Source organism: Mesoplodon bidens (genome assembly GCF_964165515.1).
Source record: "Mesoplodon bidens genome assembly, chromosome: 2".
Taxonomy (NCBI): domain Eukaryota; kingdom Metazoa; phylum Chordata; class Mammalia; order Artiodactyla; family Ziphiidae; genus Mesoplodon; species Mesoplodon bidens.
This window is the reverse complement of record NC_138177.1, coordinates 130,038,209-130,065,339: the sequence shown is the minus strand read 5'-3', so window position 1 is coordinate 130,065,339 and position 27,131 is coordinate 130,038,209.

The window sequence follows — 27,131 nt, the reverse complement described above, 5'->3', positions numbered from 1 at the left end:
TAAATACATATTGAGCTGCTAGAAGCCCAACCATAAGTTATACATGAGGTGAAAAGAGCATCCATCAATTAAAAAAAAAAAAAAAAAAAAAGCATGATGGTTCCAACTTCTCTTTCCCAGATCTTGCCCACAGCCCTCCTGATTTGAGTTGTGCTCTGCTACCACCTGCTGGTCATCTATGGGAAGCTTCGCATGTGAAGCTGTCATTACCAGTCAGTCCAGCCCTACAGAGTGACTACAGCGTCACCTGCAGTTGTTCTTAAGGGGCTGGTTTTGAAATCCTTGGCTTGTCTCTATTTTTCAGGTGTTTCTGAAAAATTCACAGTGAAGGACTTCTCCCCAGAGTCTGATGTTCCGGCCTTCAAACAGGATGCCGACAGAGGCCTCTCCCCTGTGTCTCCCGAACCTTTGATATAAATAATGGTTCAAAAGCTGAGACCCAGGAGCTGTGAGAACAAAGAAGAGAAAGGGAAACCTCTCCCAGCAGCCTCAGAAGCAGCGGATTAAAGCTCCACAATCAACTTGATGTACCCTGCATCTGTGGAATACATGAATGGACAACAAATCATCCCAAATTGAGGAGCCAGGAGTCAGTGCTGTGCCTCTGAGGTGGGAGAGCCAACTTCAGGACACTGGTCCACAAGAGACCTCCCAGCTCCACATAATATCAAACGGCGAAAATCTTCCAGAGATCTCCATCTCAACACCAGCATCCAGCTTCACTCAACGACCAGCAAGCTACAGAGCTGGACACCCTATGCCAAACAACTAGCAAGACAGGAACACAACGCCACCCATTAGCAGAGAGGTGGCCTAAAATCATAAAAAGTCCGCAGACACCCCAAAACACACCACCAGACGTGGACCTGCCCACCAGAAAGACAAGATCCAGCCTCATTCACCAGAACACAGGCACTAGTACCTTCCACCAGGAAGCCTACACAACCCACTAAACCAACCTTAGCCACTGGGGACAGACACCAAAAACAATGGGAACTACGAACCTGCAGCCTGCAAAAAGGAGACCCCAAGCACAGTAACATAAGCAAAATGAGAAGACAGAAAAACACACAGCAGGAGAAGGAGCAAGATAAAAACCCACCAGACCTAACAAATGAAGAGGTAATAGGAAGTCTACCTGAAAAAGAATTCAGAATAATGATGGTAAAGATGATCCAAGAGTCTATTTCCCAGATCCAAAATCTTGGAAATAGAATAGACAAAATGCAAGAAACAGTTAACAAGGACCTAGAAGAACTAAAGATGAATCAAGCATCGATTAAAAACACAATACATGAAATAAAAAATACTCTAGATGGGATCAATAGCAGAATAACTGAGGCAGAAGAACGGATAAGTGAGGTGGAAGATAAAATAGTGGAAATAACTGCTGCAGAGCAAAATAAAGAAAAAAGAATGAAAAGAACGAGGACAGTCTCAGAGACCTCTGGGACAACATTAAACGCACCAACATTCGAATTATAGGGGTTCCAGAAGAAGAAGAGAAAAAGAAAGGGACTGAGAAAATATTTGAAGAGATTATAGTTGAAAACTTCCCCAATATGGGAAAGGAAATAGTTAATCAAGTCCAGGAGGCACAGAGAGTCCCATACAGAATAAATCCAAGGAGAAATATGCCAAGACACATATTAATCAAACTGTCAAAAATTAAACACAAAGAAATCATATTAAAAGCAGCAAGGCAAAAACAACAAATAACACACAAGGGAATCCCCATCAGGATAACAGCTGATCTCTCAGCAGAAACTCTACAAGCCAGAAGGGAGTGGCAGGACATAATTAAAGTGATGAAGGAGAAAAACCTGCAACCAAGATTACTCTACCCAGCAAGGATCTCATTCAGATTTGATGGAGAAATTAAAACGTTTACAGACAAGCAAAAGCTGAGAGAGTTCAGCACCACCAAACCAGCTTTACAACAAATGCTAAAGGAACTTCTCTAGGCAAGAAACACAACAGAAGGAAAAGACCTACAATAACGAAGCCAAAACAATTAAGAAAATGGGAATAGGAACATACATATCGATAATTACCTTAAATGTAAATGGACTAAATGCTCCCACCAAAAGACACAGATTGGCTGAATGGATACAAAAACAAGACCCACATATATGCTGTCTACAAGAGACCCACTTCAGACCTAGAGACACATACAGACTGAAAGTAAGGGGATGGAAAAAGATATTCCATGCAAATGGAAACCAAAAGAAAGCTGGAGTAGCAATTCTCATATCAGACAAAATAGACTTTAAAATAAAGACTACTAGAAGAGACAAAGAAGGACACTACATAATGATCAAGGGATCGATCCAAGAAGAAGATATAACAATTGTAAATATTTATGCACCCAACATAGGAGCACCTCAATACATAAGGCAAATACTAACAGCCATAAAAGGAGAAATCGACAGTAACACAATCATAGTAGGGGACTTTAACACCCCACTTTCACCAATGGACAGATCATCCAAAATGAAAATAAATAAGGAAACACAAGCTTTAAATGATACATTACACAAGATGGACTTAATTGATATTTATAGGACATTCCATCCAAAAACAACAGAATACACATTTTTCTCAAGTGCTCATGGAACATTCTCCAGGATAGATCATATCTTGGGTCACAAATCAAGCCTTGGTAAATTTAAGAAAATTGAAATTGTATCAAGTATCTTTTCCGACCACAATGCTATGAGACTAGATATCAATTACAGGAAAAGAGCTGTAAAAAATGCAAACACATGAAGACTAAACAATACACTACTTAATAACAAAGTGATCACTGAAGAAATCAAAGGGGAAATTAAAAAATACCAAGAAACAAATGACAATGGAGACACGATGGCCCAAAACCTATGGGATGCAGCAAAAGCAGTTCTAAGAGGGAAGTTTATAACAATACAATCCCACCTTAAGAAACAGGAAACATCTCGAATAAACAACCTAAACTTGCACCTAAAGCAATTAGAGAAAGAAGAACAAAAACATCCCAAAGTTAGCAGAAGGAAAGAAATCATAAAAATCAGATCAGAAATAAATGAAAAAGAAATGAAGGAAACAATAGCAAAGATCAATAAAACTAAAAGCTGGTTCTTTGAGAAGATAAACAAAATTGATAAACCATTAGCCAAACTCATCAAGAAAAAAAGGGAGAAGACTCAAATCAATAGAATTAGAAATGAAAAAGGAGAAGTAACAACTGACACTGCAGAAATACAAAAGATCATGAGAGATTACTACAAGCAACTCTATGCCAATAAAATGGACAACCTGGAAGAAATGGACAAATTCTTAGAAATGCACAACCTGCCAAGACTGAATCAGGAAGAAATAGAAAATATGAACAGACCAATCACAAGCACTGAAATTGAAACTGTGATAAAAATCTTCCAACAAACAAAAGCCCAGGACCAGATGGCTTCACAGGCGAATTCTATCAAGCATTTAGAGAAGAGCTAACACCCATCCTTCTCAAACTCTTCCAAAATATAGCAGAGGGAGGAACACTCCGAAACTCATTCTACGAGGCCACCATCACCTTGATACCAAAACCAGACAAGGATGTCACAAAGAAAGAAAACTACAGGCCAATATCACTGATGAACATAGATGCAAAAATCCTCAACAAAATACTAGCAAACAGAATCCAACAGCACATTAAAAGGATCATACACCATGATCAAGTGGGGTTTATTCCAGGAATGCAAGGATTCTTCAATATACGCAAATCAATCAACGTGATACACCATATTAACAAATTGAAGGAGAAAAACCATATGATCATCTCAATAGATGCAGAGAAAGCTTTCGACAAAATTCAACACCCATTTATGATAAAAACCCTGCAGAAAGTAGGCATAGAGGGAACTTTCCTCAACATAATAAAGGCCATATAGGACAAACCCACAGCCAGCATCGTCCTCAATGGTGAAAAACTGAAACCATTTCCACTAAGATCAGGAACAAGACAAGGTTGCCCACTCTCACCACTCTTATTCAACATAGTTTTGGAAGTTTTAGCTACAGCAATCAGAGAAGAAAAGGAAATAAAAGGATTCCAAATTGGAAAAGAAGAAGTAAAGCTGTCACTGTTTGCAGATGACATGATACTATACATAGAGAATCCTAAAGATGCTACAAGAAGACTACTAGAGCTAATCAATGAATTTGGTAAAGTTGCAGGATACAAAATTAATGCACAGAAATCTCTGGCATTCCTATATACTAGTGATGAAAAATCTGAAAGTGAAATCAAGAAAACACTCCCATTTACCACTGCAACAAAAAGAATAAAATATCTAGGAATAAACCTACCTAAGGCGACAAAAGACCTGTATACAGAAAATTATAAGACACTGATGAAAGAAATTAAAGATGATACAAATAGATGGAGAGATGTACCATGTTCTTGGATTGGAAGAATCAATATTGTGAAAATGACTCTACTACCCAAAGCAATCTACAGATTCAATGCAATCCCTATCAAACTACCACTGGCATTTTTCACAGAACTAGAGCAAAAAATTTCACAATTTGTATGGAAACACAAAAGACCCCGAATAGCCAAAGCAATCTTGAGAACGAAAAATGGAGCTGGAGGAATCAGGCTCCCTGACTTTGGACTATACTACAAAGCTACAGTAATCAAGACAGTATGGTACTGGCACAAAAACAGAAAGATAGATCAATGGAACAGGATAGAAAGCCCAGAGATAAACCCACGGACATATGGGCACCTTATCTTTGATAAAGGAGGCAGGAATGTACAGTGGAGAAAGGACAGTCTCTTCAATAAGTGGTGCTGGGAAAAGTGGATAGGGACATGTAAAAGTACGAGATTAGATCACTCCCTAACACCATACACAAAAATAAGCTCAAAATGGATTAAAGACTTAAATGTAAGCCCAGACACTATCAAACTCTTAGAGGAAAACATAGGCAGAACACTCTATGACATAAATCACAGCAAGATCCTTTTTGACCCACCTCCTAGAGAAATGGAAATAAAGACAAAAATAAACACATGGGACCTAATGAAACTTAAAAACTTTTGCACGGCAAAGGAAACCATAAACAAGACCAAAAGACAACCTTCAGAATGGGAGAAAATATTTGTAAATGAAGCAACAGACAAAGGATTAATCTCCAAAATTTATAAGCAGCTCATGCAGCTCAATAACAAAAAAACAAATATCCCAATCCAAAAATGGGCAGAAGACCTAAATAGACATTTCTCCACAGAAGATATACAGACTGCCAACAAACACATGAAAGGATGCTCAACATCTTTGCTCATTAGAGAAATGCAAATCAAAACTACAATGAGATATCATCTCACACCAGTCAGAATGGCCATCATCAAAAAATCTAGAAACAATAAATGCTGGAGAGGGTGTGGAAAAAAAGGAACACTCTTGCACTGCTGGTGGGAATGTGAATTGGTACAGCCACTATGGAGAACAGTATGGAGGTTCCTTAAAAAACTACAGATAGAGCTACCATATGACCCAGCAATCCCACTACTGGGCATATACCCTGAGAAAACCATAATTCAAAAAGAGACATGTACCAAAATGTTCATAGCAGCCCTATTTACAATAGCCCGGAGATGGAAACAACCTAAGTGTCCATCATCAGATGAATGGATAAAGAAGATGTGGCACATATATACAATGGAATATTACTCAGCCATAAAAAGAAATAAAATTGAGCTATTTGTAATGAGGTGGATGGACCTAGATCTGTCATACAGAGTGAAGTAAGTCAGAAAGAGAAAGACAAATACTGTATGCTGACACATATATATGGAATTTAAGAAAAAAAAATGTCATGAAGAACATAGGGGTAAGATAGGAATAAAGACACAGACCTACTAGAGAATGGACTTGAGGATATGGGGAGGGGGAAGGGTAAGCTGTGACAAAGTGAAAGAGCGGCATGGACATATATACACTACCAAACGTAAGGTAGATAGATAGTGGGAAGCAGCCGCATAGCACAGGGAGATCAGCTCGGTGCTTTGTGACCGCCTGGAAGGGTGGGATAGGGAGGGTTGAAGGGAGACGCAAAAGGGATGGGATATGGGAACATATGTATATGTATAACTGATTAAATTTGTTATAAAGCAAAAAATTAAAAAAAAAGTCTACAAACAGCAAATGCTCGAGAGTGTGTTGAGAAAAGGGAACCCTCTTTCACTGTTGGTGGGAATGTAAATTGATACAGCCACTATGGAGGACAGTATGGAGGTTCCTTAAAGAACCAGAAATAGAACTACCATACAACCCAGAAATCCCACTACTGGGTATATACCCTGAGAAAATGATAATTCAAAAAGTGTCATGTACCACAGTGTTCATTGCAGCACTATTTATAATAGCCAGGACATGGAAGCAACCTAAATGTTCATTGACAGATGAATGGATAAAGAAGATGTGGCACATATATACAATGGAAAATTACTCATCCATAAAAAGAAATGAACATAAGTTATTTGTAGTGAGGTGGATGGACCTAGAGTCTGTCGTATAGAGTGAAGTAAGTCAGAAAGAAAAAGAAATACCATATGCTAACACATATATATGGAATCTGAAAAAAAAAATCGTTCTGAAGAACGTAGGGACAGGATAGGAATAAAGACGCAAATGTAGAGAATGGACTTGAGGACACGGGGAGGGGGAAGGGTAAGTTGGGATGAAGTGAGAGAGTGGCATGGACATATGTACACTACCAAATGTAAAATAGATTGTTGGAAGCAGCTGCATAGCACAGGGAGAACAGCTGTGTGCTTTGTGACCACCTAGAAGGGTGGGATAGGGAGGGTGGGAGGCAGAAGCAAGGGGGAGGGGTTATGGGGATATATATATACACGTATAGCTGATTCACTTTGTTATACAACAGAAACTAATGCACCATTGTAAAGCAATTATACTCCAATAAAGTTAAAAAAATTAAAAAAAAAATAATGGTTCACTCAGCAGTGCCTGACTGGTGCATAGTGGGCGTTTTCCAAATGAGAGCTCTTCATTCTTCTCCCCATCCTCCCCAACTATTCCCCGCCCCAAAGGAAATGCTTGGCCCTTGTAGTCCTCCCATCTGAAGCATGCTTAGAGCCTGAAATAGTCCCAAGAATTTGGAGACTTTTTGCTGGCATTTAGGACTCCCTAGCTGAAAAAATCTGTCATGGACTTATGCAAGAGAGACCCTCCTCATTTGGGGTGTGTGCACCACTGGAGGGTTGGCAGGAAGCTGACCTGGTTATGCCAGGGCTTTAGCTAAGTGGGCTTTTGAGGTCAGCAGGGGACTCAGACTCCAGATTGTGCAGTAGGACTGAAAAACATCCATTAGTGACTTCAGAAGACTGACCATTATTTTTTTCCACCTAAAATCTGGGAGAAACATTAAGAAATAGTGTGCAAATGCATATATTTACATATATACAAGTAATATAAATTTCCGATAAAAGACCAAATATCAACAATACTTAACTGAGAAGACAAGGTGATGAGATTATTATTTTCCCTTACTGCATTTTCTAGGTGTTTTGTTTTTTTTCCCCCCTAAAGTGAACATTTATTACTGGTGTAATTTTTTTTAACCTAAAAAAACACCCCAATATTTCTTAATCAGAGACCTGGCACTTGGGAATTTTTGCTGTGGGTAGGATGGATACAGGTCTCCCAGGCTGGAGTTGGGAAAGCAGAAAAGAAAAGGGAATTCTGGGGAGTTCCCTGGTGGCCTAGTGGTTAGGATTCCAGGCTTACACTGCTGTGGCCTGGGTTCAATTCCTGGTCCAGAAACTGAGATGCCACAAGCTGCGTGGCAGCCAAAAGAAAAAAAGAAAAGAAAAGACAATTCTATTTCATGATTGCAGCTCACTCACATCAGCAATTTGAAGATGGTAGACAGTTATGCAGCCTCTAGCTTGGCTTGGATGGCATGCTGCTGGCCCTGGAGTCCAGAGACCTGGCACTGCCTTGTGTCCCCACCTGTTTTCATTCTTGCTTCACCCATGATCAGGAGATCACTTCCTCTGTCCCTAACCCTTCCTGCTAATGGAAATTGTCCCATCCTCACTATGACATCTCTTTCCATCGCCTGGGGAAATGTTCACAAAGTGGCTAGAGACAGACATTGATCATTCAGTATTAAGTCAAGGGAGAGAGGGAGGGAACCACAAGGACTTTTTTTTAAAATTTTTTTTATTTTTGCGGTACGTGGGACTCTCACTGTTGTGGCCTCTCCCGTTGCAGAGCACAGGCTCCGGACACGCAGGCTCAGCGGCTATGGCTCACTGGCCCAGCCGCTCCGTGGCATGTGGGATCTTCCTGGACCAGGGCACGAACCCGTGTCTCCTGCATCGGCAGGCAGACTCTCAACCACTGCGCCACCAGGGAAGCCCCCCACAAGGACTTTTTTACCATTGGTGATGTTTGTGAATATCAAAGTTTAAGACTTATGAACCTATACAATTTAACATGAGCTGAGAGAGGCTAAAATCGAGGCTCTCCCCATTAGCAACCGAAATACCACATGAGTGAAATTGGACCCAGCTTCTCCTCACTCACAATGAACTCTTTTTTTCTCCCCTTTGCCCTTCTGAAAATGGGGCCATCACCCTTCAAGAAACCTACACGTAAAGTCTGGGAGTTAGTTTTGCCTCTTCTCCCCATCTACACAAGTATTCAGCGTTGAAGATTCTGTCTCCAGGATATTTGTATCTTCTCTCCTTCCCTCTGTGCTTTCCTTCTTCCATTCCATTGCCTCTGCTCACCCCATACCACTGGTTTCCTAAGAGGTTTCATGCTCCCAGTCTGCCTTTGTCCAGTCCGTCTAACTACGAGGAGGGTCAGTTCTCACCATGCTGTCAAAAACATTCACAAGTTACCCAGTGTGGACTAAGAATGTCGCCTGCCATATCAGTAAAGAAAAGGATGTTGCGGCCATCAAGCCATCAGCCATGGCAGCTGCCCCAGACTGTGCACTCTGAGGGGATTCAGGATGAAGGAAAGCAGGATACTGGCCCTGCACCTTAGTGCAGATCAAAGGAATGATTTCAGTGAGCCCAGGCTCTTGCATCCTCCCATACATAGAAAAGCCCTAAATTCATTACTTTGAGATGTTTTATTTAATTATCGGTAGTCTTTTTTTTGAATCTTATTATTTTTTATACAGCAGGTTCTCATTAGTTATCTAGTTTATACATATTAGTATATACATGTCAATCCCAGTCTCCCGGTTCATCCCACCACCACCACCACACCCCCATCAGTAGTCTTTTATGTTCCTTTTTTTTTTTTTGCAGAAACTCCTATCCTATCCTAGCTCCTCTCTTACCTCTTTGGAGCAGTCCCTCAGAACTGTCTGAGAAGCTTCCAGGCTTAAGTCCTCAGCAAGTCCACCGAAGAAAATATAATTCTCAACTTTTAGGTTGTGTATTTTTTTTCAGTCAACACCCAGTGCTGACCAAATAAAATCTGAATTCCAAAGCTGGGCGTATAAGCCCCTCCACAATCCAATCTCAGGCTTATCATCTCTACTCCCCTCCTTGTAACTTCTTAGTCAGCAACCAGATTTGACGATTATGTTCCGGGCATGCTAATGGCTCCTGGGGCTGTGGACACAAGTGAGACACAGTGCACGCCCACCAGCAGCCCCAAGTCCTGTTAGAGAAGCAGCCACAGTGTAATAAGTGCTCTAGAGGGATGCCCAAGGCTCTCCAGGAGTCCAAGCTGGAGAGCGTCAGGCTGGGGACAGGTAAGGAATGGGAATTAGCTCACCGACTTGGAGTGGATAAAGGGGCTGGGGAATCGGTGGACATTTCAGGCAGAGGCAACAGACGCACAGATGCGTGGAATTGGAAGAGTACATGGTGGGTACATGGCAGGTTTAGAATGGCTAAAGCAGTTTAGGATGCCAGCTGCTTCTCTATTCGGTTTTGCCAATAGGAGGCACTAGAAAGCGCTGGAGAGCGAAAGAAGGAGAAAGTTGACTTCTCCTGTTGTCCATGTTTCTCAAGAGTCATGGACAGTTGGCTCCAACCTTTCCAAGGCCCCTTGGGTGCCAGCAGCTGCTAGGTTGTAACCCCTTTGACAATCAGTGAACCAGCCCTGCTGGTCCTTCACCAGATGGGCCTTAAAATTCCTTGATAATTAATCAAAGTCTCTGCTGGATTCTCCTTCCTCGGTAGTCTGAGTACCAGCTTTGCAGAGCTTCCTCTAAGAAGTCTAAATTCCAGGCTCTCAGAACTCCTCCTTTAAGTTCTCTGGTTCTGGAAACATCATCTTTCCCTTTAGGTTCCCCGTTCTGAGAAGGAGTTCTTGCTTCCTGCAGTTCTTACTCTCCAGGTTATCGTCCTATTCCCCTTTGCACTCTCAGCCTGCCAGTACTTGAGTGACCAATTCCTGATCCTAAGTGCCTCTGTTTAAAAAACTTCATGTGTCCTGAGCAGATCCCGGTTATTACATCATGTTCATGACTATTTCTCTGTAGGGAAAGGTGAGTTTTTGAAGGCATTTAGGCAGAAAAGTGACTCCTCGCCACAGACCTTATTTTATTTCATCTTTTGGCAGCATTTGACTCTGTGGATAACTTTTCCTTCCTTTAAATATTACATCATCTTGGCTTCTATAATGTCATACTCTCATAGTTCCTCAATAGCTTGACTAGATGGATCAGGAGGCAATGCATGGAACTAGGTTTGACTTCGTTACTTCCAGTGACTCAGGTAGGGTATGGTGCTTTCTTCCTCACAACCTTCAGTTCTGCTACGTGAGAGGTCCTGATTCCCAGGGGAGTGGAAGAGGCCCCTTTCAGGGCAAGCCTCTGCACAGTTTCCTGAATTGGAAGCAGTGACAGCCACCTGGCCACATTGGGCGCCTCATGCATGTAAGCCATCCAGTAAATAAAGGAATTACTATATTGATTGTCACAGTGGACCCTGATTACCATGAGGGGTTAGTATTGCTGCTACACAATGGGGAGGGGTAGGAAGGAGTATGTTTGAAACTCAGAGAATTCATTGAATTTATTCAAGCCTCTAGATCAGCAATTGACAAACATTTTCTTGAAGGGCCAGAGAGTAAATATTTTCAGCGTTTCAGGCAATACAGTCTCTGTCATAACTATTTAACTCTACTGATGTAGTAGTCATAGACAAGATGTAAATAAACGAGAATGGCCATGTTCCAAAAACAGTTATTTACAAAAACAGGTAGCTGGCCTATAGTTTTGGCCTACAGTTTGCTGACTTCTCCTCTAGATTTAACCTCAAGTAACCAAGAATTACAGAGCATAGAGGAAGATGTCAAATGATACCATGCAGTTGTCATCAGCCAAATCCAGAATGTGAGAAATTCCACAAAACAAATGACTTGTTTTCTTCAACAGATACGTGATATGAAAACAAAGGAGGAAGAACTTCTATATATTGAAATATACCTAAGAAACATATTAATAAAATTCAATATGTGGACCTTCAATTATAAAAAATATTTTTAGATTATCAGGAAAAATCAAACACAGGTTGGGAATTACATGATTTTGAAGAATTGAAAAAAAATGTATTGGGTATTATATTAATATTGTGGTTATGTTCATGTCCTATATAGTGTATATGCAAGTATATATACAGAGAAAGAATGCAATATCTGGGATTTACTTTAATATAGTCCAGCCAAAGGAAAAAAAATTGTGTGTGTGTGTGTGTGTATGTACTGTGCGTGGGGGATAGGTATCAGTGAAATAATAATAATGGCAAAATATTGACATTAGTTGAAACTGGTTGATGGGTACTTCATTATACTATTCTCTCTGCTTTTGTGAATGTGTGAAAAATTCCATAATAAAGACTTTAAAGAACAGCAAAAATAATTTAAATTGAATGAAAATGTAGAAGATGTTGCCATGCCAAATTTCCGATCACTTTGCTCATTTATTATTTAGGTACGCACCAAACGAAAAAAATGTTGGATGCTCAGTTCTTTAGGTGCACATCTTTCTCAGTTTTCCCTGTTGTAGTTGAGTTTCTGATCTAAACCTTTGGGTAAATAATTTATTCTACTAAATTGTAATTTCCACAAGGAATTCTTTAATCTTTATATGAAACTAAAGTATGTCTGCTAAATATGTACAAGAGTACATGAGAGATAACATCCTCTCCCTTCCTCGAGTCTCTCAGTGAAAAATTTAGGGAAAGACAATATTCATTCACTTGCTTTTTTCCATTTGAACCTTGGGCACATACACTCCCCGTGCTACACACTCCACATGTCCAGTTGTTTTATAACTGGCCGTTTCCAACATTAAACTTACCAGCCTGGTCCCTAAAGGCATTTGAGCTTGGACCCCTCTGTGATACCACCTTTGATACCTAGAAAGTATCTGTCCCTGCCAGGCTGGCATGTGCTCTAAAGTTCAATTTCCTGTTTTAATGCCATTTTTAGATTAGGGAGACTCTTCATCTTTAGCTTCCCTCCCTCATCTTTTTAGTGAATTGTATTGACTCAAGCTTTCAACACCCATGATGAAGGTAATGAATCCCCAAGCCCAAGGATCTTTCAAGTACATACCTTGGGAAAAGTTCAGCCTTAGAGGTTTCAACCTTAATCTTTATTGAAAGTCAGAAAAGATAGAGAATAAAGGCTATTAATTAGAAAGTGAGTGTTGGGCTAAGGAATTTAGCCCCCCTGAATATCAGTTGGAGGGGCTGTCTGATGAAGGGCAGGGGGAATCCAGGTGAGAACCCCAGGCCTCTCAACCCTGAGCCTTTAAACTCACCCCACACAGAACCTCAGACCCAACCTCAGTCCTCCTTGGCTTAGGAAGGCAGCTTCTTAGCTCTGATGCCCCTCCGCCTACCTTCTATCACCTGCTGAATCCTAACTGGAAGTACAAAGGCCTTGAATTTAACCCAAGAAGGGTGAGCATTTTAAAAAATTCAATTGCCTAGAAGGAGGCACCTTTGTTCAATTTTGTAGGACAGCCCTAAAGCCAAAATCTCTAGGACCAACTTGCCGAGAGCTTATGAAAACATTCAAGGCCTAAAGAACAAAACACATTGGCCTCAAAATACACACACAAAAAACTGCAAAATTGAAATGAATAAATGAGTAATTACATGTCTTTCCCGGAAAAGTTTGCCACTGAACTGAAACATATTGCACCTGCATTAAATGTAATGTGGGATGTGGGTGCTTGTAATAGGCTTGGTATTTGAAGGGTGGGCTCTTCAAAAGTAAGAGAGCTCAGGGCCTCTAAAGACTAGAAAACAACCCCATAGGACAACAACACTGGGGTCCCACTTCTTCACTGGAGTCAACATAGATTCCATTATAGCCCTTAGGGAAACAGAGCACTGATTGTCTCACGCCAGACTCAAAGTGAGAATTTTACTCTGCCCTGGAGTTTTGTCATCTCCCACTCTCAGTGTGGCCCTGGCTTCATGTATTCCCCTTTCTGAGTTTCCATTTCCTTCTCAAGGAAGTAGACTAGGTTCAGGAAGAAGTCGGGGTCCTGGGTTCAGGAAGAAGAATAGCTTATTTTGTTTTTTTTTAAAACATCTTTATTGGAGTATAATTGCTTTACAGTGGTGTGTTAGTTTCTGCTTTATAACAAAGTGAATCTGTTATACATATACATACGTCCCCATATCTCTTCCCTCCTGCATCTGTCTCCCTCCCACCCACCCACCCCTCTAGGTGGTCACAAACCACCTAGCTGATCTCCCTGTGCTACGTGGCTGCTTCCCACTAGCTATCTATTTTATGTTCGGTAGTGTGTATATGTCCATGCCACTCTCTCACTTTGTCACAGCTTACCCTTCCCCCTCCCCATATCCTCAAGTCTATGCTCTAGTAGGTCTGTTTCTTTATTTCCATCTTACCCCTAGGTTCTTCATGACATTTTTTTTCTTAGATTCCATATATATGTGTTAGCATATGGTATTTGTTTTTCTCTTTCTGACTTACTTCGCTCTGTATGCCAGACTCTAGGTCCATCCACCTCACTACAAAGAACTCAATTTCGTTTCTTTTTATGGCTGAGTAATATTCCATTGTATATATGTGCCACATCTTCTTTATCCATTCATCTGTTGATGGACACTTAGGTTGCTTCCATGTCCTGGCTATTGTAAATAGAGCTGCAATGAATATTTTGGTACATGACTGTTTTTGAATTATGGTTTTCTCAAGAATAATTTGAAGGTCAGAGCTGAATGCAGCTTTCCAGCCAGTAGAGGTAATCTGGAGCAGAAAGCTCCTCCCATTCCCACAAAGAGTGTCAAGAAGCGAATCTCCTTCTCACACCTCCTAATCTTAACATCCACTTCACCTCCACCACACACACTCCCAGAAGTCTGTTCAGCTCTGGGTTTCTAGTGCAAATGAAGTGTCTTGACTGAAATTGATCTGAAGTTCTGCACAGGACTCTAGTCAGGAGCCTTGAAACGAAGACCTGAACCCCAATCCCAAAGTGGTATTCTGATTTCGTTTGTCATCTCAGAGAGTGGCTACCTGGTGGTATCTTGGTGAAAGAAAAGAATAAAGTGGCATCTGAAAACAGCCTGTACTTTTAAATGTCTCATTTAACAAATAGTAGCCAAACACCTACTCTGTGCCAGGTTATTTGCTGCTCACGTCCCCTGTCTTTCCCAAGGCACCAAACCACTCCTTCCTCAGCTCTTTATTTACTTATTTATTTTAAATTTTTGGCTGCGTCGCATCTTCGTTGGCTATGTGCAGGCTTTCTCTAGTTGCGGCAAGCAGGGGGTACTCTTCGTTGTGGTGCACGGGCTTCTCATTGCAGTGGCTTCTCTCGTTGCAGAGCATGGGCTTTAGGCACGCAGGCTCAGTAGTTGTGGCACACGGGCTTCAGTAGTTGTGGCATGCGGGCTCAGCAGTTGTGGCACGCAGGCTCTAGAGTGCAGGCTCAGTAGTTGTGGCGCATAGGCTTCGTTGCTCCCTGGCATGTGAGATCTTCCAAGACCAGGGCTAGAATCCATGTCCCCTGCATTGGCAGGTGGATTCCCAACCACTGCACCACCAGGGAAGCCCCAGCCCTTTATCTTTTAATTTAAGTGTTTAGCACATCAATCCAGATGGTACCCAAAGGAGCAATGGAAAAAGACTGGATAGCCTGCTAGAATATGCCTGTGTGGAGTTCGCATTTGTGGGCGTCTCCATTTCAAGGAGGTGGTGGAAGCAGGAGGGAGCTTGGAATTCAGCAGGGTGTGGGTGGAGCCCCTGCTTTGCAAGTTATCTGCAGCGGGGTCACATAGGTCACTTAATCTTCTTGAGTTGCAATTTCATCCTTTAAAAATAGCAATGACTATAATAACTACCTAGACAGTAACTGAGGGATTAAATAATATATGTAGGCAAATTGCTGGGCCGTAGTAGATGCTTAACAAATATTAGATCCTTCCCATCCTTCCAACCTCCAGCATGGTCTCACTGAATATTTACCCTGCACCACAAAAGTGCTTTTTATTGAAAAGTTTAAACTGACCCTTCCGATGTTACTGAACTCAGGTTCAGCAGCTTGCTGCTTGAAAGCCAATACTTGAGAGCCAAGCGTTAGTCGGAAAGGAAAGTTTGCTTTGTTCATCAGCCCAGCAACCTGGGGAGAAGGTGGACTCATGTCCAGGAACCAACTCCCAAGATTCTGCTTGACCATGAAAGTTTTTAAAGGGAGAATCATTTGGGGAGTGGGTTCAGAGTCTTCGTTATCTTCCATCATGTGCAAACTTTCTTCTGATTGGTTGGTGGTGAGGTAACAGGGTGGAGCTCCAGGACTCTTGTGTTCAGCCTGAAGTCACCATCCTCCACCTGGTTGGGCCTTAGTTCCTGCAGAAGAACTCAAAGACAGTGTCCTGCTTGGTTTCACCAAGAGCTACTTAACAGCAAAGGTGGAAATTCACTTTCACACACACACTCCCAGTGAAGTGACAAGTGAACAGGAATAGGCAGAAAGTATTGTAGTCACTAATGGGAATGGACTAGAGGTGATACAAATTAATTGACCAAATACAAGGAACGTCGTTTTATGAAAGAAATACATGACCAGAAATGCCACTGAACATTTGTGTCATTTTTCTCACCTCTTGGCTTTTATCTTTTCCTCTAGACATGGGATTAATTTTTCTGTGTCTCCAGTTATGTATGCATTCAGGTTTCACCCACAAATTGTCCTTACTCTTGGACAGATGCATAACCTCCAGCAAGTGCCTGCATTATTGTAACGAAAAATGACACCCAGCGAGTTCCCTATTTATAATACAAACTTTCTGAAGAGTATCTTTGAAACCAAGCAGGACCCTCGCAGGGGCCCTCCTGGGTACAAATCCTTTCTGGGTCTCCCATTTCCTGTTTGCAGGAAAAAAGCTTCAGCCTCCTAGATCTTGCCTGAGTTCCAAAGGGCAGATTCAAATGGTGGCTAATCAGAAAGGTGAGGGAAAGCCAAAACAAAGGAGGAACAATCAAGAAACAATAATGCAGTGATAAAACAGGGTCCTGGTTTCTCCTCAAGGGATACACATAACAATACCTTTGAGTTCTTCTGCAGGAACTAAGTCCCCCACTGAGGTGGAGGAGCACAAGAGTCCTGGAGCATCGCACTGTTACCTCACCGCCAGCCAAACAGAAGAAAGTCTACACAGGGTGGGAAGACAACGAAGACTCTGACCCCGTCTCCAAATGATCAACTTCCCCTTTCTCCCTTTAAAAACTTTCATGGTTAAGTAGAATCTTTGGAGTTGGTTACTGGACATGAGTCCACTTTCGCCCCAGGTTTCTGGCCTCCTGAACAACAAAGAAACCTTTCCTTTCCAACCAACACTTGTTACACGAATTCGGTAACATCTTGACTGTACGTATACATCGAAAGCCTTAAAATGGATATACTCCTTAATTTGGCAATTCTAATTCTAGGAAATCATTCAAAGGAAATAATTAAAATGTGTTAAAAATGCATGAACAAGCACACTATTTATAAATTAACATGGAATGTTACGTAGCTATTAAAAATGTGCTGTAGAAGAATAATGACAGGGGGAAATATTCATAATGAATTTCTATTCTGAAAAGCAAGTAGGCCTTATGAAGTCTAGAAAGAAATAGGCAAATTATTTAGTGATTATTTCTGGATAATAAAATTGTCAGGGAGAAAAATTTTCCTCTGTCCTCCTAGGTTCTGGCTTGTCTAAGAATTAAATTGACATGAGACAAACAGGAGAAAATCAAACAAAAGTTTAGTAACATTTATACATGGGAGAGTAGGGGAGTAGAGTTTGCCACCCTAAAATATGTCTCTTTGGCATATTCATTGTTTTAGTGTGGTTATTTTTTGAGAAACAGCAGACAGGGGAAGGGCTCTGAAAACCAACTAGAAGTTGCCCTTTTGTAAGAAACACATCTGTAAAGGAAACCTCCACTTAAGTGTGTCTCCCTCTCTGTACCTGGAAGAGGAGGATGACCAAATCTCTAGAAACTCTTATCATGAAGAAAGCTACAACTTAAATCTGCATCACAATCACCCTTGTTTACTGTGCTTCTAGAAACCTCCCATAACTGACTCTCTCCACCCTCAACTTTCTCTTTTGTCTTTAAGTACAGAACGAATATTTATTATGATAGAGAAGAAGTAGAAGGAAGGGGAGAAGAAGGAGAAAGAGGAAAGAGAAGGGGAAGAAACAAAGAGGCAGAACAGGAAAAATAGGATTGCAGAGAGAATAAAAAGTATGTGAAGCTTTGGGACCATACAACTGACAACCCACTCACCTCTGCTTTGCAGAAATCCTCATTCAGTTATTTAAAAACAATTTTTTTAAAGCTTCAGACTTTTTTTTTCATCAAGTGACATGTTGTACTGAACACTAACATTTAAAACGGATGAGACTGGGATGGAACTTGCTGTACTCATCCAGGTAATTCTTAGCCTCCCCTGGCCCTCCTCCAGCTCTGAGACACCTCTGAAGAATTGTGAGGATCTGAGAAAAATTTGAAAGCCACTGACTTAATTCATTTCTAGATGATGGTCACAAGAGTGCCTTTGTGAGTAGAATCCTTATCTCCTATAGGATCAATGTTAAAATTTGTGATCTGTTTCTGAGACCCCATTTCAAACCATACTAAATCCAAGATCAGTCATTAAAATAAGGGTAAAGAAAAATGAAACAGTTATGAACATGGAATTCACATTAAAGATGTTCCCTTTGGAAGACTTTTTCCCACATGAGTTTTTTTTTTATTTTTATTATGTTTTATTTTTTTTATTTTTTTTTATTTTTTATTTTATTATTTCTTTTTTTTAAAAAAAATTTTTATTTTTTTATTTTTTTTTATTTTTATTTTTTTAATTAGTTTCTGCTTTATAACAAAGTGAATCAGTCATACATATACATCTGTTCCCACATCCCTTCCCTCATGCATCTCCCTCCCTCCCACCCTCCCCATCCCACCCTCCAGGCGGTCACATAGCACCAAGCTGATCTCCCTGTGCTCTGCGGCTGCTTCCCACTATCTATCTACCTTACGTTTGGTAGTGTATATATGTCCATGCCTCTCTTTCGCTTTGTCACAGCTTACCCTTCCCCCTCCCCATATCCTCAAGTCCATTCTCAAGTAGGTCTGTGTCTTTATTCCCGTTTTGCCCCTAGGTTCTTCATGACATTTTTTTTTTTTAAATTCCGTATATATGTGTTAGCATACGGTATTTGTCTTTCTCTTTCTGACTAACTTCACTCTGTATGACAGACTCTAGGTCTATCCACCTCATTACAAATAGCTCAGTTTCGTTTCTTTTTATGGCTGAGTAATATTCCATTGTATATATGTGCCACATCTTCTTTATCCATTCATCCGATGATGGACATTTAGGTTGTTTCCAGCTCCGGGCTATTGTGAATAGAGCTGCAATGAACATTTTGGTACATGTCTCTTTTTGAATTATGGTTTTCTCAGGGTATATGCCCAGTAGTGGGATTGCTGGGTCATATGGTAGTTCTATTTGTAGTTTTTTAAGGAACCTCCATACCGTTCTCCATAGTGGCTGTACCAATTCACATTCCCACCAGCAGTGCAAGAGTGTTCCCTTTTCTCCACACCCTCTCCAGCATTTATTGTTTCTAGATTTCTTGATGATGGCCATTCTGACTGGTGTGAGATGATATCTCATTGTAGTTTTGATTTGCATTTCTCTAATGATTAATGATGTTGAGCATTCTTTCATGTGTTTGTTGGCAGTCTGTATATCTTCTTTGGAGAAATGCCTATTTAAGTCTTCTGCCCATTTTTGGATTGGGTTGTTTGTTTTTTTGCTATTGAGCTGCATGAGCTGTTTATAAATTTTGGAGATTAATCCTTTGTCAGTTGCTTCATTTGCAAATATTTTCTCCCATTCTGAGGGTTGTCTTTTGGTCTTCTTTATGGTTTCCTTTGCTGTGCAAAAGCTTTGAAGTTTCATTAGGTCCCATTTGTTTATCTTTGTTTTTATTTCCATTTCTCTAGGAGGTGGGTCCAAAAGGATCTTGCTGTGATTTATGTCATAGAGTGTTCTACCTATGTTTTCCTCTAAGAGTTTGATAGTTTCTGGCCTTACATTTAAGTCTTTAATCCATTTTGAGCTTATTTTTGTTTATGGTGCTAGGGAATGATCTAATCTCAAACTTTTACATGTCCCTGTCCAGTTTTCCCAGCACCACTTATTGAAGAGGCTGTCCTTTCTCCACTGTACATTCCTGGCTCCTTTATCAAAGATAAGTTGGCCATATGTGCGTGGGTTTATCTCTGGGCTTTCTATCCTGATCCACTGATCTATCTTTCTGTTTTTATGCCAGTACCAGACTGTCTTAATTACTGTAGCTTTGTAGTATAGTCTGAAGTCAGGGAGCCTGATTCCTCCAGCTCCGTTTTTCGTTCTCAAGATTGCTTTAGCTATTTGGGGCCTTTTGTTTTTCCAAACAAATTTTGAAATTTTTTGTTCTAGTTCCGTGAAAAATGCCATTGGTAGTTTGATAGGGATTGCATTGAATCTGTAGATTGCTTTGGGTAGTAGAGTCATTTTCACAATATTGATTCTTCCAATCCAGGAGCATGGTATATCTCTCCATGTATTTGTATCATCTTTAATTTCTTTCATCAGTGTCTTATAGTTTTCTGCATACAGGTCTTTTGTCTCCTTAGGTAGAGTTATTCCTAGATATTTTATTCTTTTTGTTGCGATGGTAAATGGGAGTGTTTTCTTGATTTCATTTTCAGATTTTTCATCATTAGTGTACAGGAATGCCAGAGATTTCTGTACATTAATTTTATATCCTGCTACTTTACCAAATTCATTGATTAGCTCTAGTAGTTTTTCGGTAGCATCTTTAGGATTCTCTATGTATAGAATCATGTCATCTGCAAACAGTGATAGCTTTACTTCTTCTTTTCCAATTTGGATTCCTTTTATTTCCTTTTCTTCTCTGATTGCTGTAGCTAAAACTTCCAAAACTATGTTGAATAAGAGTGGTGAGAGTGGGCAGCCTTGTCTTGTTCCTGATCTTAGTGGAAATGGTTTCAGTTTTTCACCATTGAGGACAATGTTGGCTGTGGGTTTGTCATATATGGCCTTTATTATGTTGAGGAAAGATCCCTCTATACCTACTTTCTGCAGGGTTTTTATCATAAATGGGTGTTGAATTTTGTCGAAAGCTTTCTCTGCATCTATTGAGATGATCATATGGTTTTTCTCCTTCAACTTGTTAATATGGTGTATTACATTGATTGATTTGCGTATATTGAAGAATCCTTGCATTCCTGGAATAAACCCCACTTGATCATGGTGTATGATCCTTTTAATGTGCTGTTGGATTCTGTTTGCTAGTATTTTGTTGAGGATTTTTGCATCTATGTTCATCAGTGATATTGGCCTGTAGTTTTCTTTCTTTGTGACATCCTTGCCTGGTTTTGGTATCAAGGTGATGTCGGCCTCGTAGAATGAGTTTGGGAGTGTTCCTCCCTCTGCTATATTTTGGAAGAGTTTGAGAAGGATAGGTGTTAGCTCTTCTCTAAATGTTTGATAGAATTCACCTGTGAAGCCATCTGGTCCTGGGCTTTTGTTTGAAGGAAGATTTTTAATCACAGTTTCAATTTCAGTGCTTGTGATTGGTCTATTCATATTTTCTATTTCTTCCTGAGTCAGTCTTGGCAGGTTGTGCATTTCTAAGAATGTGTCCATTTCTTCCAGGTTGTCCATTTTATTGGAATAGAGTTGCTTATAGTAATCTCTCATAATCTTTTGTATTTCTGCAGTGTCAGTTGTTACTTCTCCTTTTTCATTTCTAATTCTATTGATTTGAGTCTTCTCCCTTTTTTTCTTGATGAGTCTGGCTAATGGTTTGTCAATTTTGTTGATCTTCTCAAAGAACCAGCTTTTAGTTTGGTTGATCTTTGCTATCGTTTCCTTCATTTCTTTTTCATTTATTTCTGATCTGATCTTTATGATTTCTTTCCTTCTGCTAGCTTTGGGGTATTTTTGTTCTTCTTTCTCTAATTGCTTTAGGTGCAGGGTCAGGTTGTTTACTCGAAATGCTTCCTGTTTCTTAAGGTGGGATTGTATTGCTATAAACTTCCCCCTTAGAACTGCTTTTGCTGCGTCCCATAGGTTTTGGGTCGTCGTGTCTCCATTGTCATTTGTTTCTAGGTATTTTTTAATTTCCTCTTTGATTTCTTCAGTGATCACTTCGTTATTGAGTAGTGTATTGTTTAGCCTCCATGTGTTTGTATTTTTTACACATCTTTTCCTGTAATTGATGTCTAGTCTCATAGCATTGTGGTCGGAGAAGATACTTGATACAATTTCAATTTTCTTAAATTTACCAAGGCTTGATTTGTGACCCAAGATATGATCTATCCTGGAGAATGTTCCATGAGCACTTGAGAAAAATGTGTATTCTGTTGTTTTTGGATGGAATGTCCTATAAATATCAACTAAGTCCATCTCGTTTAATGTATCATTTAAAGCTTGTGTTTCCTTATTTATTTTCATTTTGGATGATCTGTCCATTGGTGAAAGTGGGGTGTTAAAGTCTCCTACTATGATTGTGTTACTGTCGATTTCCCCTTTTATGGCTGTTAGTATTTGCCTTATGTATTGAGGTGCTCCTATGTTGGGTGCATAAATATTTACAATTGTTATATCTTCTTCTTGGATCGATCCCTTTATCGTTATGTAGTGTCCTTCCTTGTCTCTTCTAATAGTCTTTATTTTAAAGTCTATTTTGTCTGATATAAGAATTGCTACTCCAGCTTTCTTTTGATTTCCATTTGCATGGAATATCTTTTTCCATCCCTTTACTTTCAATCTGTATGTGTCTCTAGGTCTGAAGTGTGTCTCTTGTAGACAGCATATATATGGGTCTTGTTTTTGTATCCATTCAGCCACTCTGTGTCTTTTGGTGGGAGCATTTAGTCCATTTACATTTAAGGTAATTATTGATATGTATGTTCCTATTCCCATTTCCTTAATTGCTTTGGGTTCGTTATTGTAGGTATATTCCTTCTGTTGTGTTTCTTGCCTAGAGAAGTTCCTTTAGCATTTGTTGTAAAGCTGGTTTGGTGGTGCTGAACTCTCTCAGCTTTTGCTTGTCTGTAAAGGTTTTAATTTCTCCATCAAATCTGAATGAGATCCTTGCTGGGTAGAGTAATCTAGGTTGCAGGTTTCTCTCCTTCATCACTTTAATTATGTCCTGCCACTCCCTTCTGGCTTGTAGGGTTTCTGCTGAGAGATCAGCTGTTAACCTGATGGGGATTCCCTTGTGTGTTATTTGTTGTTTTTGCCTTGCTGCTTTTAATATGATTTCTTTGTGTTTAATTTTTGACAGTTTGATTAATATGTGTCTTGGTGTAGTTCTCCTTGGATTTATTCTGTATGGGACTCTCTGTGCCTCCTGGACTTGATTAACTATTTCCTTTCCCATATTGGGGAAGTTTTCAACTATAATCTCTTCAAATATTTTCTCAGTCCCTTTCTTTTTCTCTTCTTCTTCTGGAACCCCTATAATTCGAATGTTGGTGCGTTTAATGTTGTCCCAGAGGTCTCTGAGACTGTCCTCTGTTCTTTTCATTCTTTTTTCTTTATTTTGCTCTGCATCAGTTATTTCCACTATTTTATCTTCCACCTCACTTATCCGTTCTTCTGCCTCAGTTATTCTGCTATTGATCCCATCTAGAGTATTTTTCATTTCATTTATTGTGTTTTTAATCGATGCTTGATTCATCTTTAGTTCTTCTAGGTCCTTGTTAACTGTTTCTTGCATGTTGTCTATTCTATTTCCAAGATTATGGATCTTGGAAATAGAATCTTGGATCAGCTTTACTATCATTATTCTGAATTCTTTTTCAGGTAGACTGCCTATTACCTCTTCATTTGTTAGGTCTGGTAGGTGTTTATCTTGCTCCTTCACCTGCTGTGTGTTTTTCTGCCTTCTCATTTTGCTTATGTTACTGTGTTTGGGGTCTCCTTTTTGCCGGCTGCAGATTCGTAGTTCCCGTTGTTTTTGGTGTCTGACCCCAGTGGCTAAGGTTGTTTCAGTAGGTTGTGTAGGCTTCCTGGTGGGGGGGACTAATTCCTGTGCTCTGGTGGTTGAGGCTCGATCTTGTCTTTCTGGTGGACAGGTCCACGTCTGGTGGTGTGTTTTGGGGTGCCTATGGCCTTATTATGTTTTTAGGTAGCCTCTCTGCTAATGGGTGGGGTTGTGTTCCTGCCTTGCTAGTTGCTTGGCATAGGGTGACCCTCACTGTAGCTTGCTGGTCGTTGACTGAAGCTGGGTGCTGGTGTTGGGATGGAGATCTCTGGGAGATTTTCGCTGCTTGATATTATGTGGAGCTGGGAGGTCTCTTGTGGACCCGTGTCCTGAAGTTGGCTCTCCCACTTCAGAGGCACAGCACTGGCTCCTGGCTGCAGCACCAAGAGCCTTTCATCCACCCGGCTCAGAATAACAGGGAGAAAAAGTAGAAAGAAAGAATTAGTAGAAGAAAGAAAGAGAGAGGGAAAGAAAGGAAGAAGGGAAGAAAGGAAGGAAGGAAGGAAGAAAGAAAGGAGGGAGGGAGGGAGGAAGGATGGAAAGAAAGAAGGAAAGAAAGGAGGGAGGGAGGGAGGAAGGAAAGGAAGAAAGACAGGAGGGAGGAAGGAAGGAAAGAAAAAGAAAGTGGAAAGAAGAAGGGTGGGAGGGAGGAAAGAAAAAGAAAGAAGGAAGGGAGGAGCGGAGGGAGGGAGGGAGGAAGGGAGAGTAGGAAAAAAAGAAAGAGCAGGTAAAGTAAAATAGAATAAAGTATGAAATATAGTAGCGTTATTAAAATTAGAAAGTAATTATTGAAAAAAAAAAAAACCGGACCGATAGAACCCTGGGACATATGGTGGAAGCAAAGTTATACAGAGAGAATCTTACACAGAAGATTACACATACACATTCACAAAAAGAGAGCAGGGGGAAAAATCAAAAATCTTGCTCTCCAAGTCCACCTCCTCAATTTGGGATAATTCGTTGTAAAAAGAGGAAAAGGGCGAGAAGTCTGAAATCTTGCTCTCTAAGTCCACCTCCTGAATTTGGAATAATTCGTTGTAAAAAGAGGAAAAGGGGGGTAAGTCTTAAATCTTGTCCTCAAAGTCCACTTCCTCAATTTGGGATGATTCGCTGTCCATTCATGCACTCCACAGACGCAGGGCACATCAAATGGACCGTGGAGCTTTAATCCGCTGCCTCCGAGGCTGCACAGAGAGATTTCCCTGCCTCTGCTCTCACAGCTCCCGGGTCTCAGCCTTGGACCTGGCCCCGCCTCTGCGCGTAGGTCGCCGGAGGGCGTCCGTTCTTCGCTCAGACAGGACGGGTTTAAAGGAGCCGCTGATTCGGGGGCTCTGGCTCACTCAGGCAGAGGGGAGGGAGGGGCGCGCAGTGTGGGGCGGGCCTGCGGCGGCAGAGGCCGGCGTGATGTTGCAGCAGCCCGTGGCGCTCCGTGCGCTTTCCCGGGAAAGCCGTCCCCGGGTCTCGGGGACCCCGGCAGTGGCGGGGTGCACAGGCCCCCCGGAAGGCGGGGCGGACAGTGACCCGCACTGGCACACAGGCCCCGCGGCGGCGGCGGCAGCGGCGGCGGCGGCAGCGGTGGCGGGCCGCGGCGGCGGCGGCGGCGGCGGGCCGCGGCGGGCGGCGGCGGCGGCGGCGGCGGGCGGCGGCGGCGGCGGCCCACGCCCGTCTCCGAGGTCCGTGCCTTACCCGCGGCTCGTGCCTGTCTCCGGCGCTTCCCCAAGCAGCCCTCTTAATGCCCTCTCCTCGCGCACCAGGAAACAAAAGGGAAAAAAGTCTCTTGCCTCTTCAGCAGCTCCAGACCCTTTCCCCGGACTCCCTCCGGGCTAGCCGTGGTGCACTAACCCCTTCAGGCTCTCTTCCTGCCGCCAGCCCCAGTCCTCTCCCTGCGCTCCGACTGAAAGCCGATACCCGAGCCTCAGCTCCCAGCCCCGCCCGCCACGGCGGCCGAGCAGACAAGCCTCTCGGGCTGGTGTGTGCCTGAGGGCACCGGTCCTCTGTGCCAGAATCTCTCCGCTTTGCCCTCCGCACCCCTGTTGCTGTGCTCTCCTCCGCTACTCCGAAGCTTTCCCCCTCCGCCACCTGCAGTCTCCGCCCGCGAAGGGGCTTGTAGTGTGTAGAAACCTTCCCCCCTTCACGGCTCCCTCCCACTGGTGCAGGTCCCGTCCCTATCCTATTGTCTCTGTTTATTCTTTTTTTCTTTTGCCCTACCCAGGTATGTGGGGAGCTTCTTGCCTTTTGGGGGGTCTGAGGTCTTCTGTCAGCGTTCAGTAGGTGTTCTGTAGGAGTTGTTCCACGTGTAGATGAATTTCTGATGTATCTGTGGGGAGGAAGGTGATCTCCGCGTCTTACTCTTCCGCCATCTTCCTCCCCACATGAGTTTTATTGGCTGAAGAATTTATTTAACTTGAGCCTGATAAACATTTCTACACCAAGTATAAGTCGTCTCATTGCTCCAAGGATTTTCAAACTGTTTTCAATATTAGTATTGTTTATCCCAAAATTTTTTATGGTTATTGGATATGCATGAATGCCTCTGAAAATGTTTGAATGAAATAAGAGAAGGTGAGGGAGATTTTCCAAGGTCACTTTACCTTCTTCATTGATTCTTTGCTCAAAACACAGAGTGTATCTGACTTCAACCAGCTAATCTATTTATTGCCAAGAAGGATCCATGATAGAATTGCCCAAAGTCATTAACAATTATACATAAAAGTGCTGCTCATTACAATGGGGTTTTATTTATGGTAAGGAAGATTACAAAAGCAAGATTTTTGGGGTCAAATTAATATACTGGCTTTATCCTGTACATTAGTCTATAGCTACCTTTGAGTGAACCAGATATAATTTTATTTCAGCCATAACAGGCATGGGGAGGTCTTGGGGAGGTCTTGAGTATTTATAGATGATGTGGAGGAGATATTTATGTAACGTAGGTTACGTTGCAAATGTCTTCTATACCAATTTACACATCTGGGACATGATGTGTGAAGTATAATATAGCTTCCTTGATAGTAGGCTAGCTTGTGGTAAATTCACATCATTAACTAGAAAGGACTCTCCAAGTATCTACCTTATAACCATGTATCTTTTAAATAAGCATTGCATTTGCAAATTAACTTTGACATATCTTTGATATTTCAATTGCTTTATGAATCAGGAACATAGCTGCCATTTATTACCTTCTAAATGCAATCATCTTATCATTAATTTGACATGCATCATCTGATTTTTATCCTGAAGGCACCTCTATGAGTAGGTACCATTAATGTCCATTTATAAAAATGGCTCATAGTCTTTGACTTGCCCAAGGTGACACAGGTGGTAAGAAGGGTAGAGGTGGAAAAATTTCCCCTTCTTCCCTTCTAGGTTCTTTGGCTGGTCTGATAATTAAATTGACATAAGACAGAGTGACAGAATAAAAACACATTTAATTTTGTATATACTGGAGTCCCAAAGATATGAGACCCAAGGGCAAGTTGAGACTTATATGCCATCCTGGGATAGGGGCCTGGGGCTTCAAAAGGGAGGAGAAAAATTCACAGAA